Source organism: Pseudopipra pipra, chromosome 4, assembly GCF_036250125.1.
Source record: "Pseudopipra pipra isolate bDixPip1 chromosome 4, bDixPip1.hap1, whole genome shotgun sequence".
Taxonomy (NCBI): domain Eukaryota; kingdom Metazoa; phylum Chordata; class Aves; order Passeriformes; family Pipridae; genus Pseudopipra; species Pseudopipra pipra.
In genome coordinates, this window is record NC_087552.1 from 11610138 (window position 1) to 11623953 (window position 13816).

Here is a 13816-nt window from a genome sequence, read left to right on the forward strand (position 1 = left end):
TTAAGAGATTGTACCTCACATAGAGGCTATTATGGTAAAGTCTCTCCATTAAAATGTTTTGAGCAACAGAGGAGGCTTATGCTGTTCAGCATTTTGTGTTGTACAAGTATGATATTTCCAAGGTCATATTAGTGATAAAATCATTTGCTGTCCTCTGGAGCTCTGCTTCTTGTTCCTCGGTTTTATACAAAACTTCGCACAGCAACAAATATCGAAACTGTGAGAAAATACTATTGAAAAAGAGAACAATAATAGTGCAATAGTGCTCTGTCTGGGATTTGTATGACTGACTTTTTCCTGACAGTGGAGCAAGAAGTGAAGTTACTGTTCAGATTGGCATTGATGATAAACATTTCCATGATATATCCAATGCATGGGAAAACACTAGGGTTACTTTGTTACAATCATTCCCTACTTGTACAACAAACACAATAAATATTGCCAAGGTGTAAAGGAAGCAAATCTATCTGCCTTTCAGGAGGAAGTGCAATCTGCCCAGCCTAAGACTTCATTTTGTTTTGGGTTTTTTTATTATTTGCACTACCCCCATCTCTCATTTGGTACACAGTGTGATACTGTCTCTGCAGTTGGTTTCTCCAGTGGTTCTGTATTGGTTTTCCTCAAAGTCTTTTGATGAAAAGCCTGTGATCATTCCAGATAACTGAGGAAGTGTTTTCCTTTGACATTGCTTTCTTCCGTATTTGGTAGTGTGGTATTTGTCTCAATTTCAGTTTCACCTCCACTACATTTGTTATCCAGCTCTTCCTCTGGGGGTGTTCATCCTGCAAGTTGTTTTATGTTGGCAGTGGCCTGCACAGGCCTCACTGGAGCCACTGTTACAATCTATTGCCCACGCAGAACAACCCACAAAGTCACGACTTGGATTTGTTCAGTAACACACGATTTGCAGTCACCCTGCACAACCTAGTTCACCATCTTCTTGCTTCTCCTGCAGTCATTCTATAGCTGCACTGTAATATGTATATTTGGTATAAATTGCAATATTTATAGATCAACAGGGCAGCTTTTTGCACACGCTGGCCATCATTGTAAGTAACAAGGTGTGAGGCACCGAGAGCCACACTGTAGTTCACGGTCACTGATTCTGTTTGTAAAGAGCCTGACATAGTTCACAGATTTCAATGTTGTGCAGTAATCTACAGTGACACTGTTATGCAGGAAGCCGTACCAGTCAAGTTCAGTCCTGCTAGGATGTGGTTTTTGTTGATTTTCATTTGGTGCTTTAGGTTTTTGTTCAGTGTCAGAAGCATCCTTTGGTTTCAGGCAGGTTTGTTGGTTCCACCATGACTTTAAGGGGTGGAAGTGGTCAGCCACTGATGGGGGAATGGTTTATCCATTCATTAGGATTTAATTTTTGATTCCCTAGTTCTTTGCTTTTAAAAAGCAGGTATAAATTCAACAGTCTTTGCTGAGTTGTGGTTAGTATGGAGAAGCAATGCTGTGCAGTCATTCATACTTAACCGTCTGGAGAACGAGCAGCCTTGGATTTTTACCCTAGCTGTGCCTTCAAAGACATTTCATTGCTCAGGAATACAGAATAGTTTAGATCCTCTTCAGTCCCTCTGATTCTGAGCCTAAATTTAACTTCTCTGCCTGACACAGCCCTGCTTCCTCACAAGGTCAGCATGACAGCCCCAATTGCATTTGGTGTACATGGACTCCTTTCCCTTGGTAAACTGTTACAGAGAATGCACATCGAAGATAACACAAAAAGAGCTTCTTGAAAACAAGCCCTTTCTATCCATCAAAATGTACTTTAAGCAAAGGCCTACAACAATAAATATTTGCATTTCTTCTTGCTTAGACCTTTGCTTTTCCTTGAAAGCTTAGTAAATTCCAATCAACCTTGTTATTTCCCTCTGTGCACTGGGAGACCCTGATTGCTTGCTAGAGCTTTTCCAGCAGAGAAGCTCTACTCCAGCAACTGACAGGCCATTAAATTCTTCTTTCTCTCATCCTGAAGTTCTTCAATGAGTTATTGTTCTCATTGATCCCACATCTTGGCCTGGAAATAGTAAATCTTGCTAGCCAGATTGGATCTGGCTAGCAGAGCAGGGGTATTCTCCAATAGCTCTATGAACTGTCCCCTTAGGAAGTCTTAAGTCTATCACAGTCTAATTTCTTGTTTGCTTTCTCCCTCACCTTCTCAGCCTCACCTTTTTCACTAAGTAAGAGACTCCTGATAAAGACTTAATATTTATAAGGTGGAATATAGGATGCTATAAGTAGGACTTGGGGAGAGAGCAGAAAGGAAGATTTCAGAGCAATAAGCACATTGATTTGGAAGATGGTGGGAAATAGCAGGAAGATATTAATAGCAAAAAAACCCACCACAGCAGGGGCTTCATATTAATTTTTCTTCTGCTACTGCAGATGTCTGTTAAAGTCTGGGCTTCAGACGCTACTTTCCATATACCAGAATGAGGTGAATTATACAGTCAAGTACTTTGTCAGGTTGGTGTCGCGTCTTCTAATGGCTCAAGTCTGCACTGCTTTTTTGAGACTGCTTTTATAGCTTGTCTGAAGCTTTCTGATACATTTATTATGAAGCACAGGTATAGGTAGGCTAAAATTTTCAAGCCTGAGTGGATCCAGTTAGACATCCTAAATCCATATCTAAGCACTTAAGGAAATGTGATTTTTCAGAGGTAGGAAGCATTGAAATACATTTGAAATCATTTTGAGCTTGGTATTTTTGAACATTAGGTGACATTTTTTATGCTTAAGTGTAATTTCAAGCTCTGAAAATTTTGACTGCATGACAAAGGAGAGTTTTAGAATATATATCAAATTTGAAACTTTTCAGGGGGGGATAAAACTGATTATCTTCTATATTTTTTCCATGTTGACATAGGGCAGGTTTTTGAACAGGCATCTTCCAGTAACATCTTGAATTTTCATGTAAGACTAATCTAAAAATCAGCCTTTTTCTTTCCTGTGGTCTGCAGTGTGAGTGGCTGTACAACAGTCTTGCCCAAGAAAAAATGTTCTTCAAGACTGTATTTTTGATAACTGCTCTTGTATGTTCAGTGCTATACATATTTAAGGTATTTCATTACTGAAATAAGTAAGCAGGGGCTCTCATAGCAATTCTTTCCAAATTTAACAGGCTGTCACTTTTATAGGCTTTGTCCTCAGTTCTGAACACATCTAAGAGCTTGGGATTGCTTTCATTTGAAAAGTCACCACGGGCTAAACCTCAAGAGTATTCAGTTCTTAAGGGAGCACAGAGAAAGAAGCAGCCTATACAATTGAAATACACGTAGCCAAGTTTTCCAAGTTCCCTGTTCACCAGCTGGATTGTCATTGGTGGCCCTCTGAATCTGCTGGTACTAATTCCTGTGCTGGCAGGATCTTTTCTGCTATGTGTTACACTATGGAGCATTAAAAATCGAACAAGAAGGAAGACTGTGAAGAAATTCCTATTGTGAGAAGCAAAGTATTGTTCATGAGAGATACTCATGAACTCAAAAGACTAATCTCTGAATTGAAAAGGCACTTTCACTTCATTACGATGGTTCATTCAATATGAGCCTGACTCTGCAAACATTTATGCACAAGTAGCTTTACGTAAATGGGTAGTTCCATCAAGCTAGGTTTTTGTGTATTACTTTAAGCGTTTGAACAAGGTCAAATATCTGTATTCTGCCTTCTTAGAGTTTTCCTTTCAATTTTGCATAGCTTATAATGTATGTATATGGTTAGCTCCCATCTTTGTGTCTCTGCTTTCAGCTTTGTATGCCTATACCTCTGTTTTGACATCAAGGTCTTGAAGCTGAATCAGTCTTGCTCTGCACAGATCATTGTTAGGCTTTGTCCTCCTACCTTGTAGATGACTGCAGCTATTACAACACAGGAAACACTAAATCCAACCCTGTAACAAATGCTGTTGAGTAGAGTAAGGCAGCTATCTAATCTGTATTAAAGTGAGTTGCTTGGAGAATGATGGTGTAGGAGTGAGTTAACACTGCTCAAATCCCAGACGGTGTCCTGCAATAAAGCACAGGCAGTCTCAAAAGGATTGATTGAAGTTTGAAATACCAGAGCTTATCTAACTACAAGAGAAATTTAAAAAAAAAATTGGATAATATGATGATTGTTATCAAGTGAGTAAGACACTTGAGAAATTACTTGTCTTAATTCCTCTGTTGCCTTATACACAAAACCAATTTTCATAATGCCGTGGGTCGAAGGCCGAGTGTATGGATGCCATTAGCACTTTGTTGGAGGTGAAGCCCTCCCACCTTTCTCCCTGACAGGACGGGGCATCCCTCATCGCCCACGCCCCAAACTTTAGCAGCCGCCAGGCAGCCGGCCCGGCGGCTCCGAGGAGCCTCTCGCTTGCCTGCTGGGGAGCCCCCGCTTCCATCTCCGTGAGAGGGAAGTGACTAACACTTCCCCGGGTCATGCCGCGCTCCCCTGAGCCACAGTGCTCCGGGAGGTGCCGAGCCGAGGCTCGTTCCCCTGCAGCGACCCCCTCCCGGGTCCGACCGTCCCCTCGGGCCGGGCGGGCTCCCGCCACCGCCTCCCAGCCCCCGGCACAGGCGGCCGCGGAGGCCGGGCTCCCTCTGGGCGGCAGAAGGTGAATGGCAAGCGGCGGCTTCTCCCTCCCACACCCCAGTGTCGGTCTCGCCTCCTCCAGCAGCAGCAGTAGCGGGTCACCTCTGCGCGGCTGAGCCGAGCCGCGCCGCGCCGCGCTGCCTGCTGGCCGCAGGGCTGCCGGGGAGGCGGAGGCGGCTCCCCTTCGCCGCCGCGGGCTCCGGGGCCGCCGCCGGGCTGCGGTGACATTGGGAGGAGACTCCCGGGGGTGGTGGCACCGGGAGCAGGAGCGCCCGTGCCCGCGGCCAGCGCCAGCCGCACCTCGCCCTCCCGGCGGCAGGGGCAGGGAGCGGGCTGGGCTCCGCTCCGGCTGCCCGGGCGCGCAGCCCTTCATTTCCTCTCGCCGTCCGTCGCGCTGCTGGAGGCTCCGGACTATAAATAGCAGCTCGCCAGCCGCCCAGCGCCTCCCGCACGCACCGGGGGAAAGTGCCGCGCCGGCCGCCCCGCCGCCGGACAGGTAACGCCGCCCGGGCGGGGCGCGGGGGGCTCGTTCCGCGGGGCGAGGGGCTTTTGTTTCCTTGTTTTGCCCGCTGGCTCCGGCGCGTCAGGAGAGATTAAAAGCCGCGAATCGGTTCCGCCAAAGTCCCTCCCTTTTTATTCCCTTATCAAGTTTCTTAAGGTTACAGCCCGCCGGGCGCGCAGCCCTGGCAGCGGGAAGGGGGGCGCGTTCGCCGGGAGCCGGGCGAGCGGTGAATCCGGCCGGGAGCGCGCCGGCGGCGGCCGCCGCTCTCCCGCCCCCTGAGCGCCGGGGCTGAGGGAAGGAAGGTGGCCCCGCCGCCCCGGGGACCCCTGCCCGGCCCGCCGCCGCCCTCTCCGGGGATCACCGCGGGTGCGGAAGGCCCGAGCTGCCGGGGCAACTTCCAGCCAGGACCCGCTGGGGATCTCCCCGACTTTCTCCCGACGGCGGCGGCGTTGCCCGCCGGGGAGCCCGGGTGCCGCCTTGGCCGCGGTGCCGGCCCCCGCCGTGCCGCTCCGGCCGTGGCCCCTCTGAAGGGGCTTTAGGGGGGTCTCGAGAACCTCGCCTGCAAAGGTTTTCTGTCACCTTCGGAAGTTGGGGGTACTTGGGCGAGGAGGCGCGTAGCGGGTTCAGTAGGTGACGCTAAAGGGTTAATTCGGTGGAGTAATTGAGCTATAGGATCCCCATCCCCATCTTGCAAAGAGCAGCGTCTGCTGAGATGTAATGGAAACCACAAGAAAGGTATTATAGATAATTAAGTTGAGCAGAGTTGTAACTTGAAATTGAATCAACCAGAAAAGGGGGTATGGGAAATGGTGTTTGATTTCTGATCTGTGATCCAGTAGGCTCTGTTTTCTTTTTCCCGAAATGACACAGAGATTTTGAAGCATGGATGGCAGAGCCTGGGACTCCCGTCTTGCTTGGTCCCCAAAACTAACCCATTGGCTTATCTGAAATAGAACTAACAGGATGAAGTCTTTGTGGAGCTGTGTTTTCATCTGGTCCATAATTATGTTTCCATCTCTCTTCCTTGCCAGAAGAAATTTACTTGTTTATTTACCCATTAATGATGTGTTAAAATAGATATACTAAAATCAGGCCATACATATGCCATTTAAATCTGGCTCTGAATCTCAAAGACGAGAAAGATTTTTCAGTCTTCACTGGCTTACAGGCACTCTCTATATTTAAATGATGTCTACATAGCAAGAATGATGGGGGGAATGTCTCTCCGTCTGTATCAAAGCATTCATGTAAATAATTGGTTACTAACAAAACTTCTTATATTCAGATTGGAATTTGGAAGTGTTATAGCAGTCTTTAAAAAGGTGGTTTTCTAGTCACTTGATTTTTTTTTTTAATGTTGTTTTTATTTTACTTGACTAAATTTGAGCTAGCTTTAAAGCCCTGCAGTATCTTAGGGTTTTTTTTGTTCTGTGAACCTGTATATTGGATGGAGTTTGTGTATGTAAGCCCTCATTATTGTATCTATCCATGCAGGGCTGAATGCTGTTTACTTCACACATTTTGATAATTCCGGTGAAATTAAGATACAAGTAACAAGATTAATATGAACATCAATTAGTCCTGTGAGATTTTTACAGCCCTGATGGCATTAGTGAGAGCATGTGGCAGTGTTACTACTTCAGAGCCCTATTTTTGCTTTTTTCCCCCTCTCTGCTTTCTGACAGTTTCTACAGGGCTCATGATAAGATTAAACCTTCCTTTAGAATAAATCTTTTACTGGCTTTCTTGGATTGAGTTTTGAGTTCCAGTTCTCCATGGGTTCCTCAAACCTTGCAAGTACTGCTGATTTCTCTTTTGGGCTGGTTTCTCTTTCTCTGGAGAGACTTATCTATGAGGCTGCCTTCGTTCTTTTTGATCAAACAAATCTGTGTTCCTCAGGCTAAGATATATCAGTTTGAGCAGGTGTATCCAGGTGCCTTCTACAGATCCTCCTTTATGGTCTGTGGTCTCCTTGTCTTCTATCTGATGGGAAGATTTCAGAACATCAGGTGAAGGTTTTGTGAATCAAAAATGCAAGGTTAATACTGTGTTTAGTACCTAGAAGTCTACTGTACTGTAAGAAAAAAACCCAAAAAACAGTGAAAACCACACCAGTAGAAGATCTGCCTGGAGCATGCTGAATTATTTAGCTTGTTATGGATATGTATTTTTAGCGTATGACTTGTGCAGAGAAATAGGAAAACAATACTTTTTGGGCTTATGTAACAAAGTTACAAGAGACAGTAAAATAGTTTGCTAACAAAGACAAACTGAAAGGTGGACAATTACTCCCAACAGCAATGTTTCTTAAAAATTTATGATAACTTGAACTAGCATTCTTAAACACTTGGGCTATGTTTCTCTTCCTAATTTATATTTTCGTAATCTTTCCTGTATGCCAAATGCTCTGACTGATGTAAATTTTTAGGAAGGGCTATTTTTGTTTGGCTTATTAAATATCTTGTATTACACTAATATTTTATTGTTATTGTTGATGAATGGTGAATGTTATTTATTACACTTTTGAGAAAGAATTCCTTCTTCCAAAGTAATCTGGGCTGGTATAAATCAAATTCTATGAAATACTTTTCCTTGGCTTTTTAAATTAACTTGTAAATCACGCTTTATGTGTCAAAATGTGGGGCGGAGGGAAGGCTGAAATGTTACTTGGGGTGAGTTGGCAGTTCTGGCCTCACCAAGCCTTAGGTCTTATCTACTACTTGTCTTGGGTTTAGGAGCCCTCCCCACACTTCCTGATATCACCTACAAACCTGGCAATCTCACTACAAATTTGTCCTGGATTATCCATCTCTTTATTTGGCAGCAGTCACAGTCGATTTTGCTCTTGCAGTCTTTAAGATTTTTTTTTTTTTTTTAAGGGAATGCCTAATTCTTCCTTAACTCTGCCAGATACGGATCTGATCAGTTAGCTTCTCAGGTTTTCCTCTCCTGGATAGTTGATCTGTTACAGAAAACCTGAGGCAAACCTTGAAGGGCTGGCTGGATTGCAGAAGGCTGGAGTTGGACTTCAGCTCACAGATGTCTTCACGGTGATAGAGGATTTTAATTAAGAAGACTTGCTCGTCTTCATACAAAATGCACACTGACAATTCTAAAAGGGAGTTGAGGTTGTGAATTTCAGTTTCCTGCTCTTTGGAAGGCTGTGCTTACTTCTTGGCAGCTGAATAGTAAGGAGAGAAAAAATGTATAAGTTAGTGATGGAGAATTCTTTAGTGCATTTTCCCCATAGCCTGCAAAGGTAGATTCAGTTGATTTGTCCAGGTCAGTAGCAAGTCATTTTGGGGAAGAAGATTTTTTTCCCCATTCCTTCTGTCATCATAAATTAATTAAACATAGGCAGAATCTCAAACAGCAAATCAGATTTATATAATCCATTCTACTGTGAAAATTGCTGTTAGGAGACAGGATATGTTGTCTGTCTTCCAAGTCTTGTGTACCTTTTTGGCAAGATATACTGAGATAACATACTGAAAAGTGAAATGGGCATCTTATGCTGTACATGGTATGATTATTAATTTGTCTTAAGAGGGAGTGAATAGAACAAATTGTATTCACTTATTTGGTAGGTTTTTCAAGTTGACAGTGATAAAGTTTGCTTCCATGTTTCAGCAATGGGGTTTGAGTTGTTTATGTCAGTATCTTTAGTGGGACTTCTAAAACATGTAGAGTTATTTCTGCTTCTCCAGTGTTATAGATCCCACCCTTCTGAATCCAGAAGAGACTGGATAAGACAGTTCTCTGTTTGCAGTAGTTTCAGCTCTGTATCTGCACAGGAAGTTTAATAGTGCTTTCCATGGGTTTGGATGCTAATAGGCTTTTTGCCTCAGCCTGGCAAACTAAACTTCTTCCTATTTGTGAGTGAATTTGCCCCATAGATTCCCTTAGATTGTTTTTAATATTGAAGAATGCTCTATTTAATGAAAATGTATAGGACAGCACAAGCTAAAGGTGCTTACTTGACATAGTATAGTGGCAAAGTTATTAAATATGATGCTATTTATTGAGGTCACTTTGGCAGGCTGAGTTTGTATTCTGTTACTGGGTGTCATGGCATTAAAATTCAAATTCATCTGTGGTATATTGATGGATGTTTTTTGTTTTGTTGTATATCCCATTTCTATGATCTGCCCTACGCTGTGACCTCAGTGAACATTTATCCCAAGTACAGTCAGACTTTGCTAAGTCAGTCTAGGGAGCATTTTTCTTAAAATTAACATATACACATAACTAAAACACTTTAATTTATATCAATTTCTTTAATTCTGTTAGCTGTACACTTGTCAATAGGAGTTTCTTGCTGCAAAAACACTAATTTGGCAAACAGAGTGAAATCTCAAAATGAGGCACTAGAAAGACACTTTTTTTATTGGAACTGTAAGAGGTGGATATGTAATGGACAATGAAGAGGAAGCAAGTCTTGCAGGAAGCAAGCCTTTATTATATTTTGTCAGTTTTTCATGTACCATCAGGGTTTTGTATTGTTTTGTTTAATTATGGAGTGTGAACTTGTCATATTGTAGCAATACTAGTAACATGCACTGAACTTAGGGTGCATATTTCTGTTACAAAAATGGCTCAAACCCATGAAAATGGGTCTTAAATCTAGGTATTAAATGTGGCTTGGTATCTTGTGTATTTGTGGCTGTGCAAACAGAGTATTAAGCAGGATCCATCAACTCCCTGGTGTCATATGGTGTTTCTATTCCAGCAGTAACAGGTTCTGTTTGCCTTGTGTTTGTGTAAATGGCTAAAGAAAACAGGTATCAGCAGAACTGAGTTTTAGAAGATGAAATAACTTTCTCTGCTACAGAGGCAGAATTTTGGAATAAATGCCTTTATTGGGTTATTCCATTTAACTCTGTAAATGAGAACAGAGTTTGGTACACAGAGCAGGAGGTACTGCACTTGACGTTCACAGTAACGTCAGTCTGCTATTTTTATAGTTTTAAAAATACTCTTTCAATTGATGAGAAGATCCTTAATTTTTCAAATTAATAATCTAGAAGTTGGAGTGTTCAAGAAGTGCCTTTTTGCTTTAGCCAAGTAAGCGTGTGGGTTGGGTATTTTTTTTCCCCCACTTCAAAAGGCAGCCCCAGAGCTACACTCTATGTGGAATTTCTGTGTTACTGTCTGTCATGGCACAGAATCTGTGTGTCTTTTGAAGACTGGCCATGTGGCATAGCCTCTCTGTGTTAGCTGGAAGTGATAATTCAGGAATGTTGCCTCTGTGTGGAAAGTTGATTGTAAAGCAAACTTCCCTGCAATCCTGCCCAGAGCTCTTTCCACAGGAGCAGTGTGCCCAGGCTCATCAGGCCGTGATCCAGTGATTGAACTTTGCAATAAAGACAGAGGATGTGAATGGTGAAGAAACACCTGGTTAAAAAAAAAAAAATTGAAATAAATATTTTCAGTTTAGACCTGCTATTGAGAAATACTGTTTATTTTGATCTGTAGTTTCTATAAAGGCACAGATGCTTAACTTGCATTGATTTTCACTCAGTGGATCTACATTAAACATTTTTCCCAATGAATCACATTTGGTGGTTGTTTAGCCACAGAGCAACAATTCATAATTGTTGTATCTCTAGGAATTTTTTTTTTTTTTTTTTTTTTTTTTGCTTTCCTGCTGTCGGTGTCAGATACCTTTAAATTTTGCTATTTTGTTTCATCTGGCTGGTGTAGACTTTTCCTTCTAGGAAAATAGTTTCCAGGTGATTATAAACAAAAGTGATGGTTGCTATTTTTGTGGAATTTTTGAGGGGTTTGGATACCTCAGGTGCTGATAGTTGGAAGCTTGGAAAGTGTGAATACAGCCTACACTAGATGGCAGTGTAAAATATGAGGAAGCCTGAAAACATTTGGAATTCTTTACAAACCCAGTAGAAGCTGCCACATTTATGACTCATTTCATAGATAAGTGTGTTTTTACTGCATATACTCCTGTTAAGTATGAGGTCGCTTATTTTTCATGGTCTAAATTTGTCTTGAATTTACCTTGTTTGAGTAAGAGAATATGTTTGAGCAGTTACTGTAAGATAGCTGTTACACTGAAAAATGAGTCTACAGTTTTAGTGTGGTTAGGTGGGCTGTGTTAGTTATTGGTTAGGAAAACCACATGCATTGCTGGAAATGTTATTTGAGATGTATATTTTTAAACTGTTGGACAAAAGTTGTCAACTGATAAAACAACGATGAGTGAGACTTCATTTTAATATTTTAGAGCTATATTACAGCCATTTGTCATTCACCTAGGATGATCTGGTATGCATGTATGGGTTTTAAAATAAAAATAATGAAATTGCACATAATCTGATGTCAAATTGCACTGCTGTTGGAGTTTGTCTTTCCCTTACAGAATGTGTGTGTGTGAAGTGGTGTATATATAAACCAGTTCCTGTGGTATCAGTCTTCCTAAAAATGGTATGATGTGTGAGCCTTAAAAAGCTCAAATGCATCTGAGTGTTGTTCAAGCATTGCAAGGGAGCTTAAGTGACAGTGGGAGTTGGGACAGCTGTTTGTTAGCAGAGTACATCCTTTGTTAGTAAAGCCTGGAATCCTTTCAAAGTTTTCCTTTAGCAATGCCTGATGATACAAAAATTCTGATCGAGGTGGTGAAAATAACATTTACAAGAAACTTTCAAATCACTTTCTTTCCCATCAAGATGTGATAGCCTTAGAGATAGGTTTCCTTACCAAAGCATAAAAGCAAGAGGGATTAGAGGACCCAGCCTGTAAAGGTTGTGTGCATAGCTGTTGAACTGCTTTGTTATATATCTGCAAGTGAAATGAGAAAGAAGTTTGATGTAACACTGTGAAAGCTTTAGGTTTTTATAAATTGGATTTTCTTTCTCTGACAAAAACGAAAAGCCTGGTCACAATGGCTTCTTTGGAACTGCGTACTGGAAAAAGCAAAGCTATCCACATGCTGGGATTATTGAATTAATTCAGGCTGCCAAAATATACATGTAAATATACATAGTGCCTTGCACTAAAATTGATCAGTAATTAATCTGGTGGTAAATTAAGAAGACTACATACTTAAGATGTAAGTCAGGACAGGCTGAATATGTTTGAAGAAAAAATATCTTATAAAATCACAACTTGTACTAATCACTTCTTTCAAGAAGAGGATTGAAAAGTACTGTGAAACAGTAGGAGTGTTTAGTGAGGAAACACCACTTCCCTCTCCTTTCTTTTTGTTCCTACTATAATACTTATTACGGAACTAAATGTTCACACAGATATCTGTAACATCAGTATTTTGGAGATAATGTGAAAGATTTATCAGCAGAAAATGTAGATATTCCAGTAAATCTATGCTTAGAGACATCCCACATGTATGTATGGGTTCTGGAGGGACACAGTAAGTAGTACCCCTTTATGTTTATGTAGTCTTGGGAAAATTCAGCTTTAACTTCTATCATTCATAACTTTCAGCAAAGGAAACCTTGCGTGAATCCTCCTTGGCAGGTCAGAATTTTAGCTGTCACTTGAACTCCAAGTGTAAATTGAGATACAGTGTCTCAGTTTGGATCTTTTTCCTTCAGCATTCACAGCTATTTTGTTTTGTTTGTTTGTTTTGATTAGTGTTCTTAATTGAATGGTAAACTGTGGTAACCTTGCACAAAAGTAAAAGCATGTGAAACACCAGTTCAGTACAAAAAAAAAGGTTGTGGATATTCATGTCAATAGGAGCTGTCCTGCACTTTGCAGCTGATGACGGGTCTGAAGATGCTGGGAACCTGACAGAGCAGATCCCTGACAAAAGCACGATGTGAAAAGTCAGTGACTGAGTCACAGGGTGAAAGGAATAGAAACACTGAAGCAAGAATAAATGGTAGCTTATTTTAGACCGGTATAAAAAGTATTTTAGACCTGTATAAAAACTATTTCAGAAATGAACTGTCTGATCTGATGTCCAACGTTCTCACCTCCAACCATGATTATGGTATTGGTCCTAATTCCTTTTTTTTTTTTTATTTTTCCTCTCCTCAACCTGGTCACCCTGCTTCCTGATATTTTTTTTCTGGGCTGGCACTCACCTGTTGTTTGAGGGCCACCAGCTTGGCCTCTAAAACTTTGCTCCTGAGAATGGGTCTCATTGCTGTCTCAGTGTTTGGGAATGCTACTGAGAGTATCGTGCCTGTTGGCATGTTGTGTGATCAAAGATTGTAGTATAATGCTGCTACAGATACATTAGACTACCAAAATAACCCTCTGAGCTTACTGCTCTTGTAGTATGATGTTACAAGGAAGGTAAAAACTTTTCATTTATTTTACTTTTTTGCGTGTGAGGAGAAAATTCCTCTGTTTCTGTTGCCACAGGTGGTCCAGTTGCCAGTTACAGATAGAACTTGCTTATCTGTTATGTGGCCATGAGTGCCAGCTGGAGGAATTACTGATGCTGATCTGGGAAGCAAGGTGAGGAGTCCCATATGAAGCAAAATAAGCAGGGCTTCCAGGGGTTTGGGGAACCAGTCCCTTCTTACCTGAGCAGTGGGGACAAATGGAAGCTAACCCATCTGGAGTTGTCCACTTGTTTTTCTAGTACAGCCAAACCTTGGAGCCTTCTTCCAGGTGGTACCACTTGTTGGTTATCATATTTAAAAGAATCTCATGTTCCACTAAGGAACGTGCTACAATTGTTTCTGTGTTACTATGAGAAGATACATTTATAATAATTATTTAAAGCACCTAATTCAGCACTTGCTC

The 13816-nt window shown here is 41.8% G+C and overlaps 1 protein-coding gene across 4 annotated transcripts in view; it reads left to right on the forward strand.

Moving 5' to 3' along the window:
* INPP4B (inositol polyphosphate-4-phosphatase type II B) overlaps window positions 1–13816 on the forward strand; it is a 332585-nt gene that overhangs the window by 17940 nt on the left and 300829 nt on the right. For 2 of the 4 annotated variants that reach the window (XM_064651565.1, XM_064651568.1), the window contains exon 1: window positions 4653–5077. The exons of 1 other annotated variant lie outside the window; for it this stretch is intronic. The gene's annotated coding sequence lies outside the window, so the exon portion shown is untranslated. Of the gene's footprint in view, window positions 1–4652; window positions 5078–13437; window positions 13526–13816 lie in introns of those variants that run through there. One more of the 4 variants, XM_064651567.1, reaches the window with a different exon arrangement.